At 40.3% G+C, this 14,257-nt stretch overlaps 1 protein-coding gene across 2 annotated transcripts in view; it reads right to left on the bottom strand.

The window, feature by feature from the left end:
- Window positions 1–14,257, bottom strand: part of pde4d (phosphodiesterase 4D, cAMP-specific) — a 148,898-nt gene that overhangs the window by 63,754 nt on the left and 70,887 nt on the right. The window lies entirely within an intron of this gene.

Raw genomic sequence — 14,257 nt, 5'->3', positions numbered from 1 at the left:
TATTAATTACACCTTTTCCTGCTATGACAAGTCAAAATGTCTGCTGTAAAAAAGGCCCTGCTATTCAGGATTTTGGTCTTTGGTGAACACTCACATTTGACAAAATATTAGCTGTCAGGGAAATGAAAGGATGTCCTACTGACAAATTGACTGAAATACATCTAATCACTGTGGCTTAAATCATGAAAAATATCTAAAAACTGGGAAAGTAGAATTGAAAAATAATTGTCTACTTGTCACAGTACCGGTAATCCATCACTGTTCACATTTGCAAACTTAATACAGTCCACAGATATTCCAAATATTCCACAGATATCCAGGTACAACCTTCAAGTGGTGGTGTAACTAATTCAGATTATTCAAATACATGATTCTCTTTGTTAAAACTGACTTGTGATAGATACACCATGCTCAAATTTAAAATAACATTACCTTACATTTACTGGATCTGTAATTGCCCTGGCATGTAACAGGCCAATTATTGTTCCTACAGGACGACACGAATGTAATTAGTTTTGCGTGATTAATTGTTTGGTTGTAATTGCCTGCTGTTATATTTGTTGTGGTTTCCACCTGTGAGCTGTGGAAAACATTTCTCCCAACTAAGGTTGTTAAAGATGCTGAAAAGATACATATTGTTCACAGATGTGCTCAAAACATTTCATGCTTGCTAATAGCGCATACACATTCTCACTATCGCAGCTACCTGTTTCCCAATCTTTGTTATTGGGTAGATGTACAGTTTGGGTATGGAGGTGCTGAGAGTTTTGGGTGGGATGTGTATGGATATTTAGGGAGTAAGAGTGGGAACAGCCATGGTGTCAGCTCTGTTGCTCAACCCCTCCAAAAATAGACTTTTCCTGCATTGCACCAACGTTGTGTCACTGTTGCAGCCAAGGCGCTCGGCTGGCTCCCCCTGCACTGGCTGACTAGTCGGAGCCTTAATCACAGCTCTGGATGGACTGAGTGTCTATCTGGATGTGATTAGTAATTCCGCTGAGGGATGATATGGCCTAGTGATGACCTCCGGTGATATGCTAATTACTGTAGACTCAGGGGGAAATGTATTTCTACTATATGACTGAATGAATGAAGAAGAATGTAAGTTAGATCCTACTCAGTGTAGTTTATTTTTAGGCAATTTTCTCTTATTTGTAATCAACAGTTGAAAAGAATACATACATGGATCTTCACAGTGAACAGATAATCACTATTTCAGGCTTTGTCCAGCTATTGATGGCAGGTTTTAGATTTCTTATGCAGAACCGAGGCTTCCTGGAATTTCTTATTTTCCCCATCTGACCTATTTCACTTTTCTACCATATTACCATATACACACATTTCTTTTTGCATCACAGCAAAAGCAAAATATTTTTAACTTATCATTACTTTAAACTCACAAGTCAGGGATTTTCATAAGGATTTTGAGAGACATCCGTTACCTTTTATCAGATGTCTGATACCTTTTAGACTCGGCTGCTTTTATCCACAATGTGTTTTAAATGAATTGTGCCCAGAAACACAGAAATCATAATTTATGAAGCCATATATAAATAGGTTTTTAAAAAGCAAACAGTACGTGCAGGTCAAACTATGAGACATTTTAAATTGGTTGAGGCATTTGGAAAAAAAAAAAAAAAAAAACGGATTAAAATGTGGGACTTTCCCCACACATTTTTTCCCACAGTAAAACTTACTTTGAATACAAGACATCTTTTATCAATCAAATAATATGCTCCTCATAATATGCTACATAGGCCATTGCTGCGATGGCACTAATGTAAGTCATACAGTCAATGCACAGTCTGTGGAATAACAAGAACTTTACAAAACCGCAGAGGAGCGGATACACAACAGACATGTAGATAGGAAGACTGACATACTGCGGATAGATACATTTGATAATGTACACATAAAAATATTCATGGGTAGGAGAAGCAAGAGAGTGAATGAACAAGAGATCTGAATGGCTTATATTGAAGGAAATGTGTGTAATGGAAATTCATTGCAAGGCTTTTTTCTCTCATGTTTTTCTCGCTGCCCCAAATTCCATTAAAGGGCATGAATTATGAAGAAGGCGCAGCATGTAGGAAAGAGCATTGTGGGGGACTTGTGTGACATTAAACTGTTAAAGTAATTACAGGTTAGAAGGAGGCTTGCAGGCTGTAAAATTATCTTACTCTGAAAATGGCTCAGTCTATAACTTTCTGTCTGCAAACTGTGGGGGGAAACCACCGCACTCTGTCACACAGAACAGCACACGCCCTTCCAAATACTTGCATAATGGCCTCATATTTTAGTTTACATGCACAGTGACAGTGTAAATAGTACAAAATAAAACTGATAGAAACACACAAGAAAAAAATTATTACGTGTCATCTGCTTGGTTACAAGGCCTCATATAGTATTAAAAGGCTTTAAAGGTTTTAACTAAACTAATAAAACTCAGAGTGAAACAAAACCACTAGAGCACACTGTCATCAAACTATAAAGTAAAAACCTCCCAATAAATGGGGGATAAAATAAACGACACAAGTGTGTCGCTGCTCCATTACATATGTGAAAAGCTTTTAAAATACAAATATTATGTAAAATAAAATAAAAATGCATATAATGTGTTATAATGAGTTATTTTCACTTTTTCCTCATATACAGGTTTACCTATATATAGATCCATTAACAGAATAAGTGGGTAGCCCATCTCAGCCAAATGGATTTCTGTGTATTTCCTGCATTGATTTAAAAGGCTGGTGATTTAAAAGGCAGGTGAACCTGCCAATTGATTTAAAAGCCTGCCAAAATGATGAATTATTGTGCAATTGAACTGGAAAATTGACTTCCCTAATCAGAAGTTAGCTTATTATTACTAAGCTGTTCTGCAAATCTGATATTCAAGGGTTGGATTTTGGAGCTTTAGACCTCTATAAATAAATTCTCAACCTGTGGGAAAGACTGACTTTATTTTATAGTGTATGTGGGTGCTACGATAGAGAACAAGACTAAATTTGTTCAAAATAACATCTTTCCAGAGACTGTTTGTTTCTTTTTATTATTATCAGAAACTATGAATTTTTTAAGGAGTCAAAGACCAAAAAAGAAGCAGGTCATGGTGTTGATTAAAAAATGATGAAAGGCTTAAATAGGCCAAGACAGGCCAGTTAAACCCTGTGGCAGTCATTGTTACACACAAGGATGAATTCTGAAGTTCAGAATGTTAAAAAACCCACTTGATTTGAATAACACACCGTTGAAGCCTTATATTTGTCCCCCATCTTTTACACTGGAATCACATAATAAAGGGACCTCTTTACAGCCAATATGGATGAGAGGAACACTGAAAACAACCAATAACTCTTACTGTATGGAAGTTTTTTGTTAGTATTCATGTTACTGAACCTGTGTTACCACCTGGCATGTGTTACTCTCCAACTATAATGGCAATTATAGCATTCTGTATTTGCTTCTTGCCTGAATGTGACAGGAACAGCTGAGGAGCAGACAGCGATGACCTTGCCACCCTTGTCTACTGTCATGGCTCCCCTGACATTTAAAAGTCAAACTTTCACCCCCCTTTCATCCACACCTCGCCATCACCAAATGAAACCTGTCAGCCCACCAGTACCCCAGGCAGGAGGTTCAAGTTAGAGATAGCCGACGAGGCGAACGGACAAATGCCAGAAGAACCAGAGAAAATGTGAAATTTTTTACTGTTTCAAGAGAGAAGAGAAGAGAAGAGAAGAGAAGAGAAGAGAAGAGAAGAGAAGAGAAGAGAAGAGAAGAGAAGAGAAGAGAAGAGAGGAGAAGAATTGAGGAACACAAAGTGGAAACAGTTCCAGTAAATGTTTTATAAGATGCAGTGTTGTACAACTGCAGATGGGATGGGAGGGGAAATGGAGTTTTACGACTTATTAAGTCTCTGTGAAAGTCGGTGTGGGGGGTTGTCGTGAGAAGCGATCTGTGTAAGGCTTATAACATTCGTGTGAAATCCATGTGAGGCTGGAGCAGGTTAAGGTTAGCTGGATGAGATCCTCTGCTGACCTCAAAGCAACTCTCTCAGTCTCTCACACTCTCTGTCTAAGAAGCAAAGACAGTTTTTTTGATTGTTCTAAATAGAGTCAGGTAATAGATGAAATAAAGAATCAACCCCAGTAAAGTAAAGTCCGCCTAATACATAAGATTGTGGGCAAAATTTGCAAATATAAATGACTGTATATGAACTGTACGCTTGCATATGTACACAAGCATATGCATTTCTGTGCATCTGTGTGTGCTTGATTTTGTTGCTGGCTTTAATAGGCAGGCGAGGGGAGAAACATTACCCACAACTCTAAATTTTTATAACATGAGATCAAAGGAAGAACCTACTGCTTTACTGGAAACCATAAACCATCTGGTGGATCATATTTGTTGAAAACAGTCACAGAAATTTGACTTCTGGGAAAACTGACACGGCGGGGAGGAGAACCCCCTGATACTGGCAGGTATTCACCCCAATGAACAGACAGGCTGTCAAGGAAAATTCCACCCTCGGATATAATTCTGTCATATAAACACCTTATTTTATAAGTGGTATACCTCTCTCTCACAACATGCATCATCTACTTCAGTTACTGGTTTCCTACATTCCCAGGAAGAATATTTAACAACCTCCAGAGGACATTTCTGAACATTCTGCAAATCAGTTGTGTTATATGTGTGGGTGTAGGGAGCAATGTGGCAATGACAGCATAACACGTTTTCCCAGTTGATAAAAGCATAAAGCCTTCCCGCTTCCTCTAAATGCTACTTAAGGCACTACTGAAGTTACTTGTGGGAAAATGATCTCTGTATTTTATGCCTGTATGTCCCTGTATGATAGTTGAATGTCAGTGTGGATGTGTGAGTGGTGAACAGTAAAAATACTCACTCCTGTCGTTTCAAAAATCACTTCAGCAACCTTGATTGACATTTAGCCCTGATCTAGACACATTATAATAGATCCCCATCTCTGGTAACTCTGACATTATCTGAGCTGGCAATCTTTTTAGTGACTTATGGAAACAAACATAATCAGGTGGGCATAAAGCGCCAAAAAAAACAATATTTACTTCCATTCAAGGCCCTAAAAACCTATTTTCTCACTCAGTTTTTTACTGTGATGGATGGAAATCTGATCAAATCGCACCCACCTGGCCAGGTGAAGCAGATAAAGCTGAGTTTTTGAGAAACTCTTTATTGTTTATTTTCGTATTCAGTCGAATATATTGAATATTATAGAAAAATACTTTGAAACCAAGTTTTTGGGGACTTCAAACGCAATACAAACCATGTAAAATCAAAGATGGTGCAGGATTTCTTTCTCGCTCAACAATTATGCTGAGTGCTTCCACTGAACTCCAGTGTTGTTTGGAGAAAACCCTGAATTTGTGTTACTTTGCACTCACCTGACGCTGTTTTTCCCCACTTTATAAGTCGCACATTTTATAGCAGCTCAGTGACTGAAATGTCAGAGTTGTGAGAGAATGCGTTCCAGGGCTGATATGTATTATGACAGTCTTGGATCAATTCTAGGAAATATTGTTATGTAACTTCACATCATAAACATTTTGCCATGTATTAATGAGTTAATTCTACCACCAAATTGCAAATTAACACAGAAATGCACAGTACAGTACTGTGCATTGTAAGTGTTTTAGTGTGAAGTTTTCCTTTCCACGACTCACTGTCAGCTCCAGGTGTGCTGCTCTGTATGTGACCCTACACAGTGACCTACTGTCAAGTATGCAAACAAATAGTGAGCTGCCACACAGAAATCAACAAAGTGTCAGATTACTGCTATCATTCAAATTGTCCACAAAGGTAATGGGTATGCCATGCTGACAAACACCTGCTCCCACTGACTGTAGGACAGCTGCTTCTCGTGGCAAAGTTAAGGACAGTAGTTCAGCTATTGTCCAAGCCTGGCCTGACGCAGACACCAGGTCGTTGTGTAAAAGGAAAGAAAAATCAACTAGTCAAATAAATTTAAATCCATTCCTGTCAGAAAAAATAAGGCATATAGTAGGTGTGTGAAGTGCAGATTAAATTCTAATTTAAAAATCTATTAAAAATAATTACCAGGATCATTTTTTTTATAATGTACTTTTATTCATAAATGTTACAGATTTACATTTGTTCTCTCACTCCTCTCTCTCAAAAACCCTCTCTCTCAGTCTATTTTTCTGTGTAATAGGTAATAACTCCCTGGCATATAACTGAATTCTCTTATAAGTGATTGGGTATAAAGAGAGTACTCATAATAAAATCTCTTTTTTCCCCCAACTGTGACTCCAGCTGTATCACAGGAAGGTTTGCTGCAGAGAATGAGTGGGTGGGGATGCATGCATGGATACACAGACACAGCGAATACAGTTATACTACAAGGAAGCAACAGACAGAAAGAGATTGAGAGAACAAAGTAGAGACAAAATAGAAAATGAGAGAATAAACAGAATACCGATTGGACACCTCTACAAGTTGCTGTCTGCTGCATTGTGGCACAGACTGCCCCGCATCAGCACAAAAGATCCCATAAATCCCACCCAAACACAACTCAAAAAAATAGCTACACTCTGCACATACACACACAAAAAAGTAAAGAGGGATGAAAAGAGAGAGAGAAAGAGAGAGAGAGAAAGAGAGAAAGGGCAATAGTGTGAGAACAGCATAGTTACATAACCGTGAGAAGCAGCATGGAAGCTACCAAACGGGAGCTCCCGGGCTTCTGCAAGTCGCAGAATGACGCATTGCACTCACACACACACACACACACTCACACATACACACATACACACACACACACACCACCCTCAATGCAGCAAATGGCACACATTCACATTGATGTGCTTCACGCAAGAGAAGCCACTTCTACACATTTATCATAATCTGGCAGCTGAAGTGATGATACATTTATTACAACGCTGTCAACCAGCAGAAGAGTAGAAATGCTACATGTACAATCAAATTTATACATCAACTATTTAATGGCCACAAGCCAGGGATGTTGAGCACCACTGTCGCAAGGCCAATACATTTAAAAGCTGATAAATGACAAGTAGCCTTAGATATGCTTTCTCTTTTGGCATAGAGGCTTAAACTGGTATTTTAGCTTTTCCCTATGAAAAAAGTTTAGCTCAAGTTCTTGAACTTCTATGAAGGATGGCTAGTCCAGCTAATTTACAAATTGAAATTTTCATGTTTTATATTTGTTAATCTTTGGGAAAAACAAAGACTATGTATCAACTTTACTATTCCTTTACTGATTACATGCATCCATGATGGCCATGAATGTCTATTCAACGTCCTTCCAAATATTAATGTAACAATATACTCTTAAAAAATAAAATATGATAAATAAAAGAGCATTTAGAGTCTCCACAGTGAAGAAAGTATATTAAGGCTATTTCCCATCAATCAGAAATGCATCAGAGCACTCATAATGATGTGTTCATAGCCTATCAAGAGGAAATGTGCTAAAACGACGCTAATAGCACAATCTTTTTCCACACCATCCATCCCTCTGTCTTTCTCCCTTGCTTGTCTCCAAACATAAAACATGTCTCTCTAGCAAACATTCTGCTTTGGTAGCTATTTTTACACCAAGGCATGACTGCAGGCAAACACACACACACACATAAACACACACAACACAGCAACCCTGAGCTGAGGCTGGATCAATTGATGAGCTACGAGCAAAGCAACCTGCATTCCTCCCATCTGGGAATGGAGAAGCGGGCTGCGGCGGAGCGCTTTGCTCTAAACACAGGAAATCAATATCCTGCAAGTTAATGAGATAGACCCCCTAGCCTCAGCATCTGATTAGATAAACAGATTAGCAGCAAAACACAACACCGCCATTAGGTAAAGGCAGCGCACATACATACTGCTCAAGCCAGTCCCATTATGCAGACTGACAACCTAATAGCTAAGTGTTATGCTGAAATTTTATTATGCGGTTGATACGACTTCATCACAACTTATCATGTTTAAAGACCTGCTTCTTACCGTTATGATAGATTTATCTGAAGAAATAGTAATGGGGTGATGGTTTAATAGTATAGGTGGAGGTGAGTTTCCAAATTAATGACTGCCATAAAAATATACTATTCAAGCCCACATCATGACACAGAATACAGAAAATCACCGAAAATTACATTACCTTTTGAGGCATCTAATGTTCACATACAATCCCAGCTGTTTTGTTTACTTACCTAGAAAGAGAAAAGAGATGGAGGGAGGGTGGGAGAGAGAGAAACAGGAGTTATCAGGACAATCTATTGACTGCATTGAGATGTAATTTGCACTTAAACAAGCACCAGGGCACATGGTGTATGACTCCAGAGACCCGCTTCTCCCCCCACCCTGCTTAGTGGACACTCCACAAACACAAACACACACACACACACACACACACACACACACACACACCCATCGAAGTAATGAGAATGGCTGGGAGTGTTTATCAATATACTACAGTGGTGAGAAAACTGCTCTCCGTTTATCTCCCTCTCTCTCCATCCTAATGCATGCCTATTGATCTGAGTCAATCCTCCCATATTCAGCTCTCCTCTCGTCTGTCTCCACACGTGCCCGTTTGTATATCTGAGTGCAGATCCCTCAAGTCCTCTCCCCTTTACTGAAATCCCTGCAACTGATGAGGAGTGTGATGAAATTTGGGTTTCTAACAGGGAGCAATGTGACAAATATGACACTCAGATCACTTTAGATATGCAAAAAAATCACTAGGGAACTGAAATGGCTGAGGTACTTGGCCCAGATCACCTCCCTTAGGCGCTGAGAGCAGACCATTAGGGCAGATTCAGGACATGCTGGTTGGACTTCATCTCCCAGCAGGCTAATCAGCACCTGAGGATTCCCAAGGAGGAAAGTGCTACAGATAAAGGATATCTGGGCTGTGATTCTTCGCCTGTTTCAACACCAAATGGCAAATCTTCCATTAGACAAAATTCTGATAAAAAATTCAGTACCATTGCAACATACTGAAGTCAATATTGAATTTTATAAAACTGATGATAAAACGAATTCCTGGAGCCTCATATCAAAAAATATGAATCTTGCTCAGTAACAGAGCTGATAAGAGAAATAACAAACAGTGTATTAAAACCCCTGTACAAAGGTTTGTACAAAACAAATGATGCTTGATAACTTAAGTGAGGCTTGCGTATACCACACACCCAGGCATGTCACACATCACATGTTACTGTACTCAAGGTAACAGCAAGTCTGGAGAGTGATATATGTGATATAACTGATGCTTTTCTGAAGCGGCGATGTGCACTGACGCTGGGAAATACCCACCATGACGCAGCTTGTGTGTTGGCTTACAAAGGAAGCAATGGGTGCAGGTGCTTTGACGCACACATATGACACGTCATATGATGTGCGTTGCCCTTTACTTCTGCTGAGTGACGAGTTTTTGCTGTGGCACATGTAGTGATATAGTTTAACAGGAGATATGATGAACTATACTGGGAAATTATATAAATTTGAGATTTTACTTAATGTATTATTGTATTATGTATTAATACTAGGGCTACAACAAATGATTATTTTCATTATCAATGAATCTATTGCTTACTTTCTCAACTAATCAGTGAATCGTCTTGTAAAATAACCATCACTATTTCCCAGATCTGAAGCTGGTATTTAAGATGCTGGTTTTACCTTGTTTTGTCAATTATTTATTTGTCAATCGACTAATCGTTACAGCTCTAATCAATACGATATATAAATTACATAGAGCTTGATGGAAGATATTATCCATATCGCTTACCCCAATAGTTTTATATAAAACTCAATATTGGTATCAAATTCTGTTGGAGTGGCAACAATTTAGCTCTCGCTTTTCACCTCCATCCATCAACTCCCTACCCTCATCCCCCACCTGTCTATATTTTCTGCATCTTTTTTGCCTTCTTTTCCTTGGTCAGACAGGTTGACAACACGTTCCGACCCAAATGTCAAGCGGGCAGACCAACCAAGGTGAACGGATGGAGTGACAATCAAAAAAGCAGAAAATGCTGTTAAAATGCAGCTTGCGAGAAGTCAGGCACACAGATATGATGATAAGCTCAGGTAGAGGCATATGGAAGATGACTCCTTTACACAATAATAACAGTCTAGCAGCCAGAATAACCACATTTAGATATTAAATTTATGCTCCATACTACTCCTAAACACCGACTGTGTCAGTATGCCTCATCCAAGACACTCAGGAAGAGCCTCAAATACAATTTATATCAGGACTTTGCTTTTAAAAACATATCTATAATCATTTTGGCTGTTGATACGATTGACACAGATTCAATGATTTCACTGAGCTTTCAGGGCAGAACCAAATCAGATAAGATAAGACTTTATTGATCCCCAAGAGAAAATTCACATGTTAGAGCGGCACAGAGACATACTGAGAGGTAAGCAAACAGATAAAGAACAATTTGAATGAAATAAATAAAAAATAAAATCAGGAAATTAAAGAAATTGGAAATGTGACATTAGAAAAGCTATATACAATATTACAATCAATAATACAACAATAACAATACCCAAAATATCCAAAAACTGTATTATACTGTACTGCTATTACATTGCACTATATTTAATCACAGTCTAGACAGGTTATGTCTGCATGACTGAATCTGGTGTAAAATTACTCAAAAAGATAGACATAAATGGAACCAAACGACTCTTTCATAACTCTTTCTGTCCACTCTGTCAGTCATTATTCATGAGTATCCTTTGAGTTGTCTTGTTGAAGGGGCAAAAAACCTTTTAATGGAAGAAGCTGGTGGAGATGTCACATCATCCATCTAGAAATTGTCAGTGGTGACATTTATAGAGAGGCAGCAGTTTTATGAGCAACAAAGACACCGGCTTTAAAGATATTAGGGATACACATGTTCCAAGACCCTTTCCTCGATGTGGCAATGTGGCTGTATATGTTGCTTAAACTGGAAAATAAAATAGAAAAACAGCACCTACATGTAAAGAGTCCAAAGATGTTCACGCCTAGAGCAGAGGAAAATTGCAAACTCATCTCTGTGTGTTATGAATACATGTGCGCGCTTGACTGCATCGTGAGAATAGGGGGAATGTTATGTTCTATCATGTCAGCCATGCTTAAGCCCATGCGTGACCTCTGCAAAAGCTCCATGACTCATGAAGCCGGGCATCACTGTGGCCTTTGATTGCACACATGATGAGCTCATGCTATACTTCTGCTTGCATTTGGTGCCAAAGGCTAGGCTGAAAGCTACAGTGACTAAAGCCCATTCTGCTCCAGGACTTTGAGCGCAGGGGTAAAGGACATTTCACTTCAGTTAGTTGATTCTAATGACGCCTGTTTCCGTGGTGACTAGATTCTTGGCTGGTGATTTATGGCATCAAATAGTCATCACCTCCAGAGCGTCTGGTCCTACAGTGAAGGACGACAGCTCGTGATCGGGAACAGCTGCGGAAAACAGGTGTGTGTTTCTCATTAAGGCCATAGCACGATAATGATGGCTTTTAATCACTAACCCCTGATAGGAGGGTGTGTGTATGTGTTTGTTTGAGGGTGTGAAGATTCTTCAGCTTTGTCTATGTGTATATTTTACATGTGCATGGACATGTGCATGATTGCGTTGAATCTGAATTGTTGCATCTTTCATGATGGGTTTGTATGCAGGAGATTTGCATGTTTGCATGTCTTTGAAAGTGCATTTCTCTGTGTGTGTGTGTGTGTGTATGTGTGTGTGTGTGTGTGTGTTTGTGTGTGTGTTTGTTTGTTTGTGTGAGAGTGGATGCATAATGAGAAGAGAGAAATCAACAGGGAAATAGGGTGTGCAAATGGGGTGTACAAGCTTCCTCTCCCCAGTAAACACACTCGTTTTATAGGCAATTGCTCAATGGATGCACCAAACAAGAAAGCGGTGATGCAAACAGTTCTAGTGCTGCATCCCTGTTTTTGCCACAAACTAAAGAACATTGCCTATGTTTTCTGGCAAGGATTAGATTCCTCTTATCATGTCTTTTACTCTCCTTTCTATGAGGCATCTGAGAAATAAAAGAAAATAAGATAGAGGGGGGAGGATGGTTTAAAGAGAAAAAAAAGACAGGAAGAGGAAAGAATGCAAGTCTGAGGCCTCACCTCTAAGCAAGTGCTCGCTTAAGAACTTAAGCTCCACAACAAACAAAGATACCAGACCGGAGCTCTACCTAATCGTAGCAGCTTATTCCTCATGACTCTGTATACAATTGGGAACCCACCAATAGCTGCTTTCCCACCATTTACAGGCATTGCTACGGCCTCCACCCTCTCTAACATACTGCAGGTTTGTACGTAAACACACACATACATGCACACACACACACCGAACCGCACGCTTTATGCTTCCGAACAAATGCAGGTACTGGCAGCCATACACTTGCACTTGTGCATACTGTGCATACTAAAAAACATGTTTGTACATGTTCATATACAGGCCAACATTTACATTTTTGTCTACCTGCTTGAACATGTCAGCACACCAAAGTCTGGCATCCTGATACAGCATATGACCACATACTGCATGTGCAATAGCTGCATGTAACAACAACAAACACACATTTGACTCAATTCAAACAGGGGATGCTACATATTCTAATTAATACAAGAGATACTGTATGTGTGAATAATAATAATGACAAATACCTACAATTAACTGCAAACCAAAGGAGATGTATAGAAGGTATACATTAACGTCACTCTTTCTCATGATACTAATCCCTCATCACCACTGAGTGGCCAAACAAACCTTATGGTGGCTGCGAGGAACAGTATAAACTGCAATATATGTAGAAAAACAATTAATATCTTGAAAACGTAAAAGGCTGTTGGAATCAACAATGATCCGTATGACGTATAAGGCTTTCTGTGGAAGATTAAATGTGGCCAGAAATTGAGCTTTCTGACACATACGCAGTATGCAGTTCCACACCAGGAAGCCATGTTACACTAAACAAAGCCTAAAGGCATACAGATGCATACATAGCAGGATTTGTCTGTTTGATCAAAATGGTGAGGACTTCAAAGGATATTCTGGATGTCTGTTGAAAGCGATGTAAAAATATTTAGATTATATTACATTTCATCCAAATATGCTTATTCACTAACTAAGACCACACCATTAGTGTATGGTTTTAAATGGTTTATTTGGATTGGCAAGAAGATTCAGGAAGAATGGGATGAGGGTCGATAGCGATAGGATGTTAGGGGGGGGGGGGGGGGGGGGGATATAGAGGGATAGTAGGGGTCGAGGGGAGGGATGAGAGAGGGTCGGACTGGGGTAATGGAGCGGCCACGATGCATTCGGAGGCCGGATGCCAGGGCGCCCCGCACAAGATGCAAGCTAAAGAAAGGCGAGCCGCGAACACGTGGCAGTAAAGCTCGGTGTCGAGGGTGCCCCACTAGATGCCCTGGTTGAACTGGTGGAGGCGGCCTGCAGCCTGGGATGCAAAAAGAAAGTGGTAAGTGTAGAAGCCGGTGCCATCGAACCGCAGAGCCAAATCCAAGATGGTGAACAGGTAGTCATTGAGCTCGGCCCTGCGGTTGGGGAAGACTGAACAGATAGTGTCGCGGTATAAGGAAAAAGCAAAGGCGAATTCGGCTGCTGTTCCCTAGCTCGAGATGGAGAAGGGTGCCTGAGCTGGGCTGGGCTGTGGGTTGTGGAAAGCATCCTAGTACTTGTGGTAGTGAAGGCGAGAGGCTGAAGGAGCTGAGCGAGGTCGACATAGTTACCTGACAATATCATGCCGGAGGAGGGGGACGGACAGGCGGAGTGGTGGAGACCGGAGTGAAAGTGCTTGAGGGCGCAGTGTTAATGATGAGTAGTGGACAATATTGTGCCGCGGAACGCGGACAATGGAGTGCAGACGAGATGGCTGGCTGCATCTGGACGGGAGTGACCAGGGACGGAGGAGATTCGGGAACCACTGAGTGGTCGTCAAACAGGTCGCTGTCTGAAGCGCTGAGAATCAGCTCACAGTCCATGGCAGGTGAGTGATCGAAGCTTACTCGTACTCAAAATGTTGTCGGTCTTAGCGCAAGCGAATATTCGAGAGAACTGAGACGAACAGGAAAGGAGGTGGTTAGGCACGCCTATATAGGTGCGTGCAGGTATGTGGCTGGGAGAGGCGCAGGTGATTTGGATTAACAAGGCACAGGTGTTTTGGATTAGTGAGAGGGAGCGGGGCATGGTCT

The sequence above is a fragment of the Thunnus maccoyii genome, chromosome 9, assembly GCF_910596095.1.
Source record: "Thunnus maccoyii chromosome 9, fThuMac1.1, whole genome shotgun sequence".
Taxonomy (NCBI): domain Eukaryota; kingdom Metazoa; phylum Chordata; class Actinopteri; order Scombriformes; family Scombridae; genus Thunnus; species Thunnus maccoyii.
The sequence above is the reverse complement of the archived record's forward strand: the minus strand, read 5'-3'. Positions and strand labels throughout refer to the sequence as shown.